General features: G+C 52.9%; 1 long non-coding RNA gene across 1 annotated transcript in view; it reads right to left on the bottom strand.

Annotated features, from left to right (window-relative positions):
- Positions 1–15069, bottom strand: part of LOC141166989 (uncharacterized) — a 30747-nt gene that overhangs the window by 12343 nt on the left and 3335 nt on the right. The gene's annotated exons all lie outside the window — the stretch shown is intronic.

A 15069-nucleotide genomic window follows, 5' to 3' on the forward strand; every position in this document is an offset into this window, starting at 1 on the left:
CTCGAGTGGTTTAAGGTGAAACGTGTAAATGTTTTGGAGTGGCTTAGTCAAAGCCCAGACCTTAATCCAATTGAGAATCTGTGGTCAGACTTAAAGATTGCTGTTCACCAGAGTAAACCATCTAACTTGAAGGAGCTGGAGCAGTTTTGCCTTGAGGAATGGGCAAAAATCCCAGTGGCCAGATGTGGAAAGCTCATAGAGACTTATCCAAAGCGACTTGCAGCTGTAATTGCCACAAAAGGAGGCTCCATAAAGTACTGACTTTAGTGGGGTGAATAGTTATGCACACTGAAGTTTTCAGTTATTTTGTCCTATTTGTTGTTTGCTTCACAATAAAAAGAAAACCAAATGTTCACAGTTGTCGGCATGTTGTTTACATGAACTGATGGAAACCCTAAAAAAAAAACAGTGAAATTTGAGGTTGTGAGGTAGCAAAACACCAAAAAAAATGCGAAGGGGGGTTGAATACTTTCGCAAGCCACTGTAAATTGCAAAGCTTCTCCTACCCATTACAATAAATGGACATGTGCTGTCGGTCATTTTTCATGATCTCAGACGTGTATGGGTAATTTTGATCTGTGACTCAGATCAAAAATGGACATCTCTTCGTAATTTTTTGCGAACCCCTCAGTCCACATGAACATGTGAACAGCCACCTAGACTACAGTGGGTATGTGTTCTGTTTGTGAAAACCACGTATTGAACATGTACGTGACTCACATATGTCTGAATTTGGCCCTAGGATGGGAGCTTGTTTTGGTTCGGCTGTAGAGACACAGGTCAGAGGTCACTGCAGTATTGTGAAATTTCCCTTCATTAATTGGTGGGTGATATAAGCGCTGGTAAGATAGCTCCTACCTGTCCCTCCTCTCCTTATCTGTCACATACCATGTCAGCACAGACATATGTGCGAGTTCCCTCGTGCCTCATCCTGACCTTTTACCTGCAGACCTTACATCGGTCACGTTACACATATATCACACGTGTCCCATTATCACTTCTGCAGAGTTCAACGAGGACGTTTGCTGAACTGACATTTCACTATGAGATGATTACATTGTCGGGTCTTTAAGTACATCAGCTCAACACCGAAAAAATCCTAGAAATCCTCATAAAATAAGATAAAGGCTTAAATGGGAACCCGTCATATGATTCAGGCTCCCTGAACCGCAGTCAACGCGATTCAGAGACCGGCTCCCACATTACAGACATGTAATGAGACTTGTTTCTGCAATAACAGAACCAGCTGTGATTTATATTAATGAAATAATACTTACTCACCCTACTATTCTCCATCGTTTCATGTCCTTGATTGTCTCCGGTGGTCTTATGCCATAGGACCGCTGCAGGCGATCATTGACTTCAGTAGTATTTGTCATGAGACCGCTAAGACCATTGAACCACAAATTATATAACAGAGACAGTCAAGCAATGTACATGTCTGTCAATTGCTCCATTCAGTTGCAACTGTAGCTAATAGGAATCAGGGCTCAGACCCCCAAACGGTTATCACCTATCCTGTGAATGTCTGTGAAAACTTTGGTAGGTTCCAAAGCGCTTCGTTGTAGCAGTTGTCTTGGTGCCTCCACCAGTTAGGAGTCATTACTACCCAACATGGCCTAAATATTAGAGTTGAACAAGTAGATTGCTGCCTTAGTCCTGCGTCCAGTCCTCTGTGGCACCAGGACCAGGGAAGTCTTCACTTCTCTTTGGCCGGGCATCTTGTTACCTCTTACTGGGCCTCATACGACACCATGATATGCGTTGCGCCATGTCATCATGATGTCGAGGTGCCTAGTAAGCTGAAGAGGAGCCCAGAATACCGGGCTGAGTATGCTGTCCGCAGAAGTGAAGACATTGCCCTCCAGCTAACTGCGCTAACGTTCTGGGTCAGTCTTTCTACCCTGACCTGTATGTTTGTGAATCCATCTCACCAGGTGAGCCTAACTGTATAATTTCTTTAGCTTTTTGCCATGCTAACCCTTTTTGTAAAAAAATATCTGGACAACACTTTGGGCAAACTGCACACTACGTCTGTGGATACTGTCAGGTTCATACACCCAGGAGGTATGTGCCCAATAGTGTCCACAATCAGGTTGGATGCCGAGAGACCATAGAGACCCAATGTGATTAAACGTATACGACATGACACATGTATCTATACTGTGTCCCTCTGTATAGGAAAGCACAGTCTGCTGCTCTTTCCTATACCCATTGTTAAAAGGGTTGTCTGGCCTTAGGGTACAAGTCTGCAGTCACTCTTTGTGACTGCACAGTTGTGAATCTTAACAGTGCGCATATTGGTTTACCCGATGCTGGGTATTGGCGGTCATATGGCCACAATTATGCGATTTGCATACTTCTGGCTACATTCCTATTAAACGTGTCAATTCACTTGTATTGAGAGAGCCGCACACATCTAGTTGGCACTTAACCACACTTGCAGTCACGCGCCCAGACAGAGAATCTTCACAGTGTGCAATGTGCGTGCTGTGAAGATTCACAAGTCTGCAGTCATATAGAGTAATTGCAGACCTGTACCCCAAGGCCGGACAACCCTTTTAACAATGGGTATTCAGGCACATACTGGCCAGAAGAAGGCTGAAAGTGGGTGAATGATTATCTATGGCGATATTACCGTATACATCTGGGAAAACTCTCAGATGTATACTGTCGGCTAAGTCCACAGGTGCAGTATGTACCAAGCCAAAGAGGGGTTGTTCAGGATCAAAAAAACATGACTGCCTTCTTTCATATATGGTGCCATGCCCTGTCCATGGGATGTGCTTGGTTTTGCAGCTCGCCTGCATTTACTTCAATGGGCCTGGGTTTCAATATCAGACAACACACGGTCAGGGGAGATGCTGTTTCTGAAAGAAGGCAGTCATATTTTTGTAATCCTAGAAGACCCTTTTAGGATATTTCTTCCTTTCCACCACTATACAATATTACTATATGTATTACTCAGCGGGGGGCTCATCGAGCACAAAAGAATAAGGAAAAGAGCAAGGAGAGTGGAGTTTAGGTAGCGGGCGGATTCTTAAACTGCATTTAGATTGAAAGATAATCGTGAACGAGCATTCACAAGCTGGTTCATCGTGTGAAATTATCTTTTGTACAGTGCAAAATATCATTATTCTCGGCAGCACATGGTCCTGTGTAAACAAGACGAGAACTATGGCAGCCAATATGCACTGAGCGATCTACTACAGATGCACATCATTTACCGCTGTCAGCCTGTGTAAAAACAGGCCACTAAACAACCGCTGAACAGTGAAGGTTTACCGATCAGCGGTCGTGTTGTGCCGCCAGTCGGTCCATCTTAACCGACCTTTACTTCATGCCTGAATGGACCCAGAGACCCTTCTACTAATCAAGACCCCATTTTTATCAGTGGTACATGGCAGGTCTTGCCGTTACATATTTTACATTGAGGTCCAGAAGGTTCCAGTTGTGGCTATAGCCTTTAGCAAAAAACTATTTTTAAAAAGGGGTTTTATTCGTTTTAGAAATCTCATTGTCAAGTAGGACACTTCAGACCTTCCCATGTTTTGGAGAAGAGCTACAAAAAAGGTTCTCTCTCTGGTTGCAGTTGCCCTTTAACCATGTAAAAACAGACAGCCCTATCAGTATAGGGATGTGCTTCACTGGGTGGTCAAGGTTGGACCCTCATTGATCAAAAAGTTATGGAATGTCATATCATAATGCAGAACTCTGTAGTGGTGCTGTGACCACTAGGTGCATCTCAACCCTAAGAACCACATTACAGATCCTAAATATATCCAAGTGGCAAAACCCTAAACATAGTGCAACCCCACAGGAAAGTCCTGCTATTTAGAGCTCTTCGTGGTCACATATGTCGTTGGGGGGAGGGAGGCTCCATTGAATAACTGCAAACTTTTCTTGGGTCAAATGTTCCGAAATCATATGCAAAAGAAGTACGGGAACGTCCAGAAAGAAAAAAAGAAGACAAACTGTTCTTACTACTTTGCTGGGCTGGAAGCGTTGAAGTCCCAGCCACTTGACCCGGCAGCCGAAGGTCAGGTCACTGGTAGTCATGATGTGATTGACTCGCTCCCTGGGCCGTGAGGCACTCGGATCCGGGCAACAGGGCAATAATGGGAGTAGTAGTGGAAACCCGGTCCGTGGCTCAGGGTGGTCAGACCAGTGGCAGTCTTCTATATGCCTTGCAATGTCCGACTACGCCACCCGTGGATTGCGGTCAGAGAGAACCGCCGCTGCAGAACAGACCGCTGAGGCTGGTGTTGTGGGTGCAGCAGGGAATAGTACGACTCCCCACGGGAGGAGTATAGCCTCAGGGCAGCGAGGGGTAGATGGTGGGGGTGATGGTGCAGGGAGTCCCAGTACCGTTAGTGCTGGCGAAGTAAGAAGCACAAAGACAACATGTTGCAGTCCAGGGTCTTTTACTCACAGTTCGTATACTCCAAGCCACTTCTGTACAGGTAGTGACTGCCCAAGCCGTGCTACGTCCACCAGGTGAGGGGCTCGGTCAACTCCCAGGTTATTCAGGAGTATGGCACAGGACCCCCTTCTGTCCTTTCTCTGGCTTGTGCCCCACCAGTGACCAAACTTCTGTCCAGCTGCCGCGGATTTATGCGGGCAAACGTGGGCCCCGTTTCCCGCTATCCTATATGGTGCCTTCCTAGCAGGTTTAGCGAGGGGTCGCACCAATATATGATCACGACCTCCGGTTCTTGGCTGAGGATTATTTGCCTCCACCAACTTGGGATCCGGTACCCTTTCCTTGCCTGACCCGTCACCCGTAATTTCCTGGGTCCTTAGGGTCCCTTCTTCCTTCGTGTTCCTGGGCCTTTCTCTTCGGTTCCTTTCTCTTTCTGTTCTGTTCCTTTCCTTCTCTCCCTCTCGCCCGGCCCGTGTCCCTAGGCCTGGCTCTGGAGCAGAACTCCAGCGGAGCCTCTGCTCCCCTCCTCCTCCACTCTCACTTTCTCCTCACAAACTGAACTTCTCTACTCCTAGAACTAAGATGGTGCCCACCTTATATACCTCCTACTCTGTGTCTGAGCCCAGGTGACCTGCAACCAATGAGCTCCTTCCTATGCCCAGGAACCAGCCCCTATCTGCTCCCACATCACTAGGGTCCCCCCCTCCTCCCCACTCCAGCCAGGGACATAGTCAGTCGTGCCTGCATACTAATGGGAGCACCGTAGAGCTGTCCCCCGGAAATGAGGAGTGTATATGTGTGCAGCTAACTGAGCCCTGGTCCATACTCCATCCTTACCCGGGAGTGGAATACCACACCTCTGGTTGAGGTGCAATACCCCTGTAGCGGCCGATCCCTCGGGGCGCTACATTCCCCCCTGGTAAACCACAGCACGTCCTCGGGCTGGAAAAGAGTAAAGAAATTTGATTATAAGATATGCAAAACTTTTTCAACAACTTTTTACATTTAGAAAACGGAGAACATTGTTCAATTCCCTTTATGGGAAACACTTTTCATATAAAACATTCTCATTATCATATAGCAGCATATAAAACTCTTCATATAAAACATTTTTAAGTAAAACATATTCTTGGGTACTGGCCGCGGTGCAACTTGCGACCAGGTGTTCATTCTTCTTAAAGGTGCAACACTCTAGCAGACTTGTCTTGAGGTAGACATTGCAGTTCTTTTATAAAACCAATAGGGGGCGCTTTAGGAAGCGCAACTATTTACAGGGGCGGCCGTTCTCAGTCCTCTGCCAGTTTGGGAAGGGGATGGCTGCTCTCAGTCCTTGGCCAGGTTAAGGAAAAGTGATGGCTGTTCTCAGGTTAAGGAAAAAGGGATAACTTGGCACAATTAACAGTCCCATAACAGTCCCAACGGGGATCACACTCAAATCTGAAACAGTCCCACGTACTCTGTCGGGTAATTATATACAATGGTATGCTACTGTTCACTGGTAGCGATACCCTTCAGCCGCGCCTTGCTCCTCATGGTGACGATCTTCAGACCCATCCGGGTCCTCTTGGTACTCGGGGTCTGAGTAGTACTGCTCCGCCTCCTCTACTACTCTGTGAACGTGGAGGGCGTACCACCCCTTCACGCCCTGGTGTCGGGTGTAGGACACTACGTCTCTCGGATACAAATCCCGTCCATGATGACCCTCCGGCAGGTGGCTTTCCAAGTCCCTTCGGGTCACGAACACATCACTGATCGTGTCCGGGTCCCTGATGAAACCCCAGCCGTGTTCCATTTGGAATTTTACGACAGTCCCGGTGGCTCGGGGACCGCGGGCAGCTCGGGGGTCTCGCCGGGTTCGCATCTTTTGTTCTGCACTTCGGGCCTGTAGCTGCTCTTGCCGGACACGCCGTTCCCGCTGCTCCCTCTCGAACAACGCCAACTGCTGGCGGCGGGACTCCCGTCGGCGGACTGCGTCCGCCCATGTCTCCTGGGTGAACCCCATTAGATTTTCTCCGGTCGGGTCCCACTCAAACTGGGCGTCTTCAAGCGGGGGCTGGGAGACTTCCATGGGCTCCGGAGCAGGTATCAGGGGTTCAGGTGGGACTCCGGCCTCCGCGGACAGGCCTCTCAGTAGGCAGGGGTTAACATATCCGGGGGGCTAGATGAAAGGGAGCCCATCTGGACTGGTGTGCTGGGTGAACAGATCCGTGCCCAGGGGTGGTATGGCAGAGGCAGAGGGAGCTGACAGGGCAGCGGCGCCCGGGGGCACTAGGCCTTGCGACCAGGCCTGCGGTGGTCGGCTTCTGGTCGCGCCCGGGGTTAAAGGGCACGGCGCGGGGCGGGCCTCGACGGCGGCGTCTACAGCCTGGGGCCTAGTTGGTAGCGGGGGAGGTGTGGCGGCAGCTACGGCTCACGGGGCTTCAGGTGCCGTGACGGGAGACAGGGACAGGGTTGCGGCCTGTAACGGGTCCGGGAGGCGGAACCTCTGAGCTACTATACAAGGGGGCGGCCCTTGTAAGGGAGCGGGTGGCAGTCTCTGGGTGAACGGACAGGGAGTTACGGCAAGTGATCAGGGCAGTCTCTGGGTAAGGGGTAGGTACGACCTGTGATGGCAGAGCCTCCGGGTAGGCTAGCAGGCAGATGGTAGATGTGTGCTCCCAGGTGAGCAAGCGAGAGTCTCTGGAATAGCAGGTGGTCACGGCACGTGACGGCGGAACCTCCAGGCTGGCAGGCAGGTAGGTAACGGAGAAGCGCTCCCAGGTGAGCGGGAAAGAGTCTCTGGAATAGCTGGTGGTCACCGCACGTGACAACGGGACCTCCGGGCTGGCAAGCAGGCAGGTAACGGAGATGCGCTCCCAGGTGAGCGGGCAAGAGTCTCTGAGATAGCTGGTGGTCACAGCACGTGACAACGGAGCCTCCGGGCTGGCAAGCAGGCAGATAACGGAGAAGCGCTCCCAGGTGAGCGGGCAAGCTGGTCCATAGACAGACTGACCGGAGTAATAAGGCAGACCGTCGGACCTCAGGCAAGCAGGCAGGTAGCTGATATGCGCTCCCAGGTGAGCGGGCAGGCTGGTCCTTTAGACAGACTGACAGGAGTAGTAAGGCAGACCGTCGGACCTCAGACTGGCAGACAGGTAACAAGTATTCAGGCAGGAATCAGGCAGGTAACTGGCAGGTAACTAGCAGGAAACTGGCAGGAAACTGGCAGGTAACTGGCAGGTAACTGGCAACGGGACCTGAGGGCTGAAGCACAGGTGAGACACAGGTGCAAACAACATTGCTCGGGCACCTCCATTTTGGAGGAGGTGCCTTATATATGATGAAGTCCTCCGGCCATTGGCCGGGGACTCTTTAGGGCGGCGCGCGCGGCCCCTTTAAGAGGAGGGAAGCGCGCGCGCGTGCGCCCTAAGCACAGGGGCCGGGAAGGAGCGCGCGCTGAGAGCAGAGCAGGAGGAGGACGCCGGGACGGAGCGCGCGCTGACAGCAGAGCAGGAGGAGGACGCCGGGACGGAGCGCGCGCTGACAGCAGAGCGGTGAGGGGAGCAGCGTCCCTGCCTAGCAGAGGGCAGGGACGCCAGCGCTACAGTACCCCCCCCTTTAGGCCCCCCCTTTTTTAGGCCAGACAGAAATTTAGCTAGGATGAGAGGGGCATGGATATTCTCCCGGGGCTCCCACGTTCTCTCCTCAGGACCAAACCCCCTCCAATCTACCAAGAAAAAGGTCTTTCCTCTTACCCTTTTGGTGGCAAGAATGTTCTCTACCTCAAACTCGTCCTCAGCAGAAACTGGAGCAAGAGGCGTACCTGTAGACTTAGAAAAAGAGTTAAGTACCACAGGTTTGAGGAGAGATACATGGAAGGAGTTAGGGATCCGTAAGTTGGCCGGGAGTTTCAATTTATAGGCCACCGGGTTGATCTGACTGATAACCTCCAGTGGGCCGATGAACCGAGGCCCCAACTTATAGGAAGGGATCTTGAGCCGGACATATTTGGACGAGAGCCAGACTTTATCCCCAGGACGGAATTGAGGAGGATCCAGACGTCCTTTGTCAGCGTGCCTTTTCATACGCTCGGATGACAGAAGGAGTGCGGACCGGGTACTCTCCCATATGGAGGAAGACTCGCTCTTGTGATTGTTGTACGAGAATTCGGCCCATGGCAGGAGATCCACCCAGTCAGAATGGTGAGCATTAACGAAGTGCCGGAGGTAACTGGTCAGGTTCTGATTGATCCGCTCCACTTGACCATTAGACTGTGGGTGGTAAGCGGAGGAGAAGTCCAGAGTGACGTCTAGCAATTTACAAGTGGCTCTCCAGAAACGAGAAGTGAACTGTACTCCTCGATCCGACACGATGTGACGGGGCAGGCCATGAAGACGGAAGATGTGGCGGATAAAGACTCTAGCCAGCTCGGGTGCAGACGGAAGACCTGGCAGGGGAATGAAGTGAGCCATCTTGGAAAAGCGGTCAGCGACCACCCAAATGACCGTACAACCGGCAGAGACGGGCAGATCAGTTACGAAGTCCATCGCTATATGCTGCCAGGGGGCAGCAGGTGCTGGCAGAGGAAGAAGGCGGCCGGCCGACAGGTGTCTCGGAACCTTGTTGCGGGCGCAGGACACACAGGCAGAAACAAAGTCCATAACATCCTTGTGCAGGTTAGGCCACCAGTAGTGCCGGGTAATAAGCTGGAGGGTCTTTTTCTGACCGGCGTGGCCAGCTAGTTTAGACGAATGACCCCAGTGTAGGATCCTCTCCCGATCAGGTACCGATACGAACGTCTTACCAGGAGGGAGACAATTTAGACTCACGGGGGCCACCTGCATTACTCTGGCGGGATCGATGGGGCAGTCACATGGTCTATGAGGTGGTAATGTCTCTGCCTCCTCCATATCAAAGACATCAGCACAAGACCAATAAGGAATCGAAAGTCCAGGTAGATTAGCTGGGATAGGAGAGGGACGGACGGAATGGACGGGAACCAGACAGGTTTTATGACAGTCTTGTCCCCAGCGAAGGACTTCTCCGGTTTGCCAGTCAAGCACGGGTGCATGTCTCTGGAGCCAAGGCAGACCTAGCAAGAGGGCGTGAGAGAGTCCAGGCAGAACGTGAAGGGAGATACTCTCTGAATGCAGCATACCCACTTGCAGAGTAATGGATTCGGTGATGAATTGGATGGGGCGAGATAAGAGGCCCCCATCCACGGCAACAACAGACAAGGGTACAGCCAGAGGTTTGGTGGGGATGCGGTATTTCTCCACCAGGGACAGTGAAATAAGATTTCCGGCTGCTCCAGAGTCAAGTTGGGCTAGTTCGGAATAACGATTCTCCCCGCAGATGATTGAGACAGACAGCAGCAGGGATGGAGAGGATTTATTTTTGTCTAGATCAAGTCCTCTGAGCGAACCTAGACACAGGCGTTCTCCCGACCTCTCCGGGCAGGCACGGATCCGATGCTCCTTACTGCCACAGTAGAAGCAGCTCCCCTCGGCACGGCGAAAGTCCTGACGGGATTTGACCATCTTGGTCTGGTCGACCTGCATAGGCTCAGGAGAGTGTACCTGGGGAGAAACGGAAGGAGTGACGGGTTTCAGAAAAGTAGGAACCAGACGTGGAAGCCCCTTTTCACGGGTGACCTCTTTGGCACGTTCCTGGAACCGTAGGTCAATCCGGGTGGCAAGAGTTATTAGGTCATCGAGAGTGGTAGGAATGTCCTGACCAGCAAGTTCATCTTTAATACGGCCGGACAGACCCTCCCAGAAGACGGATACCAGAGCTTCGTTATCCCAGGCCAGCTCCGAGGCAAGGGTACGGAACCGTATGGCATATTGACCCACGGTGAGGCTTCCCTGACGGAGGCGTAGCAGAGATGATGCGGATGAGGTCCTCCGTCCGGGTTCGTCGAAGGCTTTCCGGAAAGCCGTGAGAAAGGCAGGCAAGTCGGACACCAGGGGGTCTCCTCTCTCCCATAGAGGATTTAGCCAGGCCAGAGCCTCCCCGGTGAGATGGGACATGATGAATGCAATTTTGGCTCGGTCGGAGTTAAACTGGTGGGACAATAGTTCAAAATGCAGGGTGCACTGATTTATGAAGCCCCGAGCCAGGACGGAGTCGCCTCCGAAGCGAGGAGGTGCAGAGAGCCGGGGTCCGGAAAAGGATACCATGGTACTGGCCGTAGTTGCAGGATCAGACAGGGTGTTCAGGCGAGTATTAACATTCCGCAGATGACCCAGGATGGCCTCCTGTTGGGACTTCTGACGGGACAGTTCAAGACAGAGGTCCGAGAGCGAGGGAGCTTGGGTGCCACCGGGTTCCATGGCCCGAGCAAACTGTAACGGGTCCGGGAGGCGGAACCTCTGAGCTACTATACAAGGGGGCGGCCCTTGTAAGGGAGCGGGTGGCAGTCTCTGGGTGAACGGACAGGGAGTTACGGCAAGTGATCAGGGCAGTCTCTGGGTAAGGGGTAGGTACGACCTGTGATGGCAGAGCCTCCGGGTAGGCTAGCAGGCAGATGGTAGATGTGTGCTCCCAGGTGAGCAAGCGAGAGTCTCTGGAATAGCAGGTGGTCACGGCACGTGACGGCGGAACCTCCAGGCTGGCAGGCAGGTAGGTAACGGAGAAGCGCTCCCAGGTGAGCGGGAAAGAGTCTCTGGAATAGCTGGTGGTCACCGCACGTGACAACGGGACCTCCGGGCTGGCAAGCAGGCAGGTAACGGAGATGCGCTCCCAGGTGAGCGGGCAAGAGTCTCTGAGATAGCTGGTGGTCACAGCACGTGACAACGGAGCCTCCGGGCTGGCAAGCAGGCAGATAACGGAGAAGCGCTCCCAGGTGAGCGGGCAAGCTGGTCCATAGACAGACTGACCGGAGTAATAAGGCAGACCGTCGGACCTCAGGCAAGCAGGCAGGTAGCTGATATGCGCTCCCAGGTGAGCGGGCAGGCTGGTCCTTTAGACAGACTGACAGGAGTAGTAAGGCAGACCGTCGGACCTCAGACTGGCAGACAGGTAACAAGTATTCAGGCAGGAATCAGGCAGGTAACTGGCAGGTAACTAGCAGGAAACTGGCAGGAAACTGGCAGGTAACTGGCAGGTAACTGGCAACGGGACCTGAGGGCTGAAGCACAGGTGAGACACAGGTGCAAACAACATTGCTCGGGCACCTCCATTTTGGAGGAGGTGCCTTATATATGATGAAGTCCTCCGGCCATTGGCCGGGGACTCTTTAGGGCGGCGCGCGCGGCCCCTTTAAGAGGAGGGAAGCGCGCGCGCGCCCTAAGCACAGGGGCCGGGAAGGAGCGCGCGCTGAGAGCAGAGCAGGAGGAGGACGCCGGGACGGAGCGCGCGCTGACAGCAGAGCAGGAGGAGGACGCCGGGACGGAGCGCGCGCTGACAGCAGAGCGGTGAGGGGAGCAGCGTCCCTGCCTAGCAGAGGGCAGGGACGCCAGCGCTACACGGCCCCTGGACTCGGGGTAAGGACTTCCCGGTTACCTGCCTCCGCGGCTATGGCCTCCTCCGCGGCGTCGTCCTCAGCCTCCAATCCACTCTCACCGCCCTCGGAGGCAGGCGTGCTGCTGGGTGGTGGCGGTGCCTCCTGCTGCTGGGTCACGGTCCGCTGGGCCATCTCTTCCTTCCACCCAGCAATCACGTTCCTCTGCGCCCGGACCATCCTCCGGTCCAACTCCTCCAGCGCAGCCCGCACATACTCCGGGTCTTCCTTGGGGAGCTGTGCTAGCAGCTCCGTGAAGCTGCATGGTGGTTCGGCCTGTAGCAGGCCCCTCGCCAAAGTGCTGGAGCTGGCTCCTCTCTCCATCTCCGGGTGTGGTCCGGTGAGACTGATCCAAACCACACCCGGCCCCGCAGTTTTCTTCTCTTTCCGTCCCCATTGGGGGTGGTCTTGGGGCAATCTGCTGACAATCACTTTCAGGGGCAGCCCCCCCACCTTGATGGACATCTCTACAGCCGCACTCATGGCTGTTGGGGGTGGGCTCCTTCTTTGGCGCCATTCTGGGACCTGGCCCACGATGGGAGGTGGCTTCCTGTTGTCTTTTGGTGCGCACATTATGGCGTCCGTTCTTCTGGGGTGGGCGCCATTTTTAATACAGTGAATCAGTCTCTTTTCAGGCACGCAATACCCGTTTGTGGCGGGTTGGTCACGATCCTGCCGACTACGCCAAAGCTGACTCGCCCCCTGGGCCGTGGGGCACTCGGATCCGGGCAACAGGGCAATAATGGGGGTAGTAATGGCAACCCAGTCCGTGGCTCAGGGTGGTCAGACCAGTGGCAGTCTTCTATATGCCTTGCAATGTCCGACTACGCCACCCGTGGATTGCGGTCAGAGAGAACCGCCGCTGCAGAACAGACCGCTGAGGCTGGTGTTGTGGGTGCAGCAGGGAATAGTACGACTCCCCACGGGAGGAGTGTAGCCTCAGGGCAGCGAGGGGTAGATGGTGGGGGTGATGGTGCAGGGAGTCCCAGTACCGTTAGTGCTGGTGAAGTAAGAAGCACAAAGACAACGTGTTGCAGTCCAGGGTCTTTTACTCACAGTTCGTATACTCCAAGCCACTTCTGTACAGGTAGTGACTGCCCAAGCCGTGCTACGTCCACCAGGTGAGGGGCTCGGTCAACTCCCAGGCAATTCAGGAGTATGGCACAGGACCCCCTTCTGTCCTTTCTCTGGCTCGTGCCCCACCAGTGACCAAACTTCTGTCCAGCTGCCGCGGATTTATGCGGGCAAACGTGGGCCCCGTTTCCCGCTATCCTATATGGTGCCTTCCTAGCAGGTTTAGCGAGGGGTCGCACCAATATATGATCACGACCTCCGGTTCTTGGCTGAGGATTATTTGCCTCCACCAACTTGGGATCCGGTACCCTTTCCTTGCCTGACCCGTCATCCGTAATTTCCTGGGTCCTTAGGGTCCCTTCTTCCTTCGTGTTCCTGGGCCTTTCTCTTCGGTTCCTTTCTCTTTCTGTTCTGTTCCTTTCCTTCTCTCCCTCTCGCCCGGCCCGTGTCCCTAGGCCTGGCTCTGGAGCAGAACTCCAGCGGAGCCTCTGCTCCCCTCCTCCTCCACTCTCACTTTCTCCTCACAAACTGAACTTCTCTACTCCTAGAACTAAGATGGTGCCCACCTTATATACCTCCTCCTCTGTGTCTGAGCCCAGGTGACCTGCAACCAATGAGCTCCTTCCCAGGAACCAGCCCCTATCTGCTCCCACATCACTAGGGTTCCCCCCCCTCCCCACTCCAGTCAGGGACATAGTCAGTCGTGCCTGCATACTAATGGGAGCACCGTAGAGCTGTCCCCCGGAAATGAGGAGTGTATATGTGTGCAGCTAACTGAGCCCTGGTCCATACTCCATCCTTACCCGGGAGTGGAATACCACACCTCTGGTTGAGGTGCAATACCCCTGTAGCGGCCGATCCCTCGGGGCGCTACATGATCATTTCCAAACCAGTACTGGAGCCGGGATTGAATTCGGGTGACAAGAGTGTCTTTTTTTTTTTTTTTTTTTTTTAAATCTCCTTCCAGGCTAAATCCCCCCTTGTGAAATGTATAAACAGTGGAGAACCCCCTTAAGCCTGTGCAAAGGTGCCCATACACCATATGCTGCATTCAGACGACAGTATTTTCGGGCAGTGTGCCGCCACAGATCGCTCACTGACCAATGTTCGTCAACATGAGCGATACCACATGCACTGGTCTAGTGTGTTTTACTGACAAGACAGCGCCTGTTTTAATGGCCGGAGCAGCTCCTTCACTCATCCACAATAAGGTTGAGCGCATAAAGCCGCACACGGGACTCAGTCATCTGAACGCAGCCCTAAATATCTGTCAGCTGAATACTAATTTGGCCACAGCCATTTTCAATTGTAAGAGTGGAGTAAGCTGCCACCAGATACTACGGGCCATTGCTTATCTCCTGAGAGAACAATAGGATCAGGCGCTGAAATAAGGCTGAGGCAACAGGACAATTTTGGCCACGACACAGGTCAAACAACCAAAAATCACTCTGTGCCGATGATAAATCACAGCTTAATTGGTGACTGGGGTCAAGAGACAAGCAAGACTGAGACAACCAAGTCGCAAATCCAACTAGTCCAACTTTCTGTGACGTGTTTGTCGCAGTACCGTTCGAATCACAATGACCCCATTCATCGGCATCAGATTTTTGGGGGCTTTTCTTAATAGACGGCAATAGTATGTTAGAAAAGGCATGCGGTGCATTTAGTAGACTGTATAAAAAAAGTCTGGAACAAGTATCTGAAGAAAAGCACTAAGGTCAGCGTGCACAAGGTCATCGTATTTTCCATTTGTCTTTATGGGTCCAGGACATGGGTTCTCTACCACCACCGTGTCCGACTCGAGTGCTTCTATCGTCGCTGCCTCTGTACAATTCTGCAAATCGACTGGAAGGATTTCTTCACCAACGCCGCAGTTCTTCAAGAAGCTGAAGTTACCAACATCAAGGTCATGCTACTTAAGCAGTTATACTGGGTAGGACACATCTCCAGAATGGAAGATGATCGTCTACCCAAAATGACATTTTATGGTGAACTTGATATAAGGACATCACAAAGAAATCCCTTGATGCCATCCATGTTGACCTTAGTCAGTTGCTTGCCCTAGCTTTTAACCGCTGATGTTGGAGTC

This window comes from Phyllobates terribilis, unplaced genomic scaffold (genome assembly GCF_046119375.1).
Source record: "Phyllobates terribilis strain yellow unplaced genomic scaffold, ASM4611937v1 Scaffold_11__3_contigs__length_659146591, whole genome shotgun sequence".
Taxonomy (NCBI): domain Eukaryota; kingdom Metazoa; phylum Chordata; class Amphibia; order Anura; family Dendrobatidae; genus Phyllobates; species Phyllobates terribilis.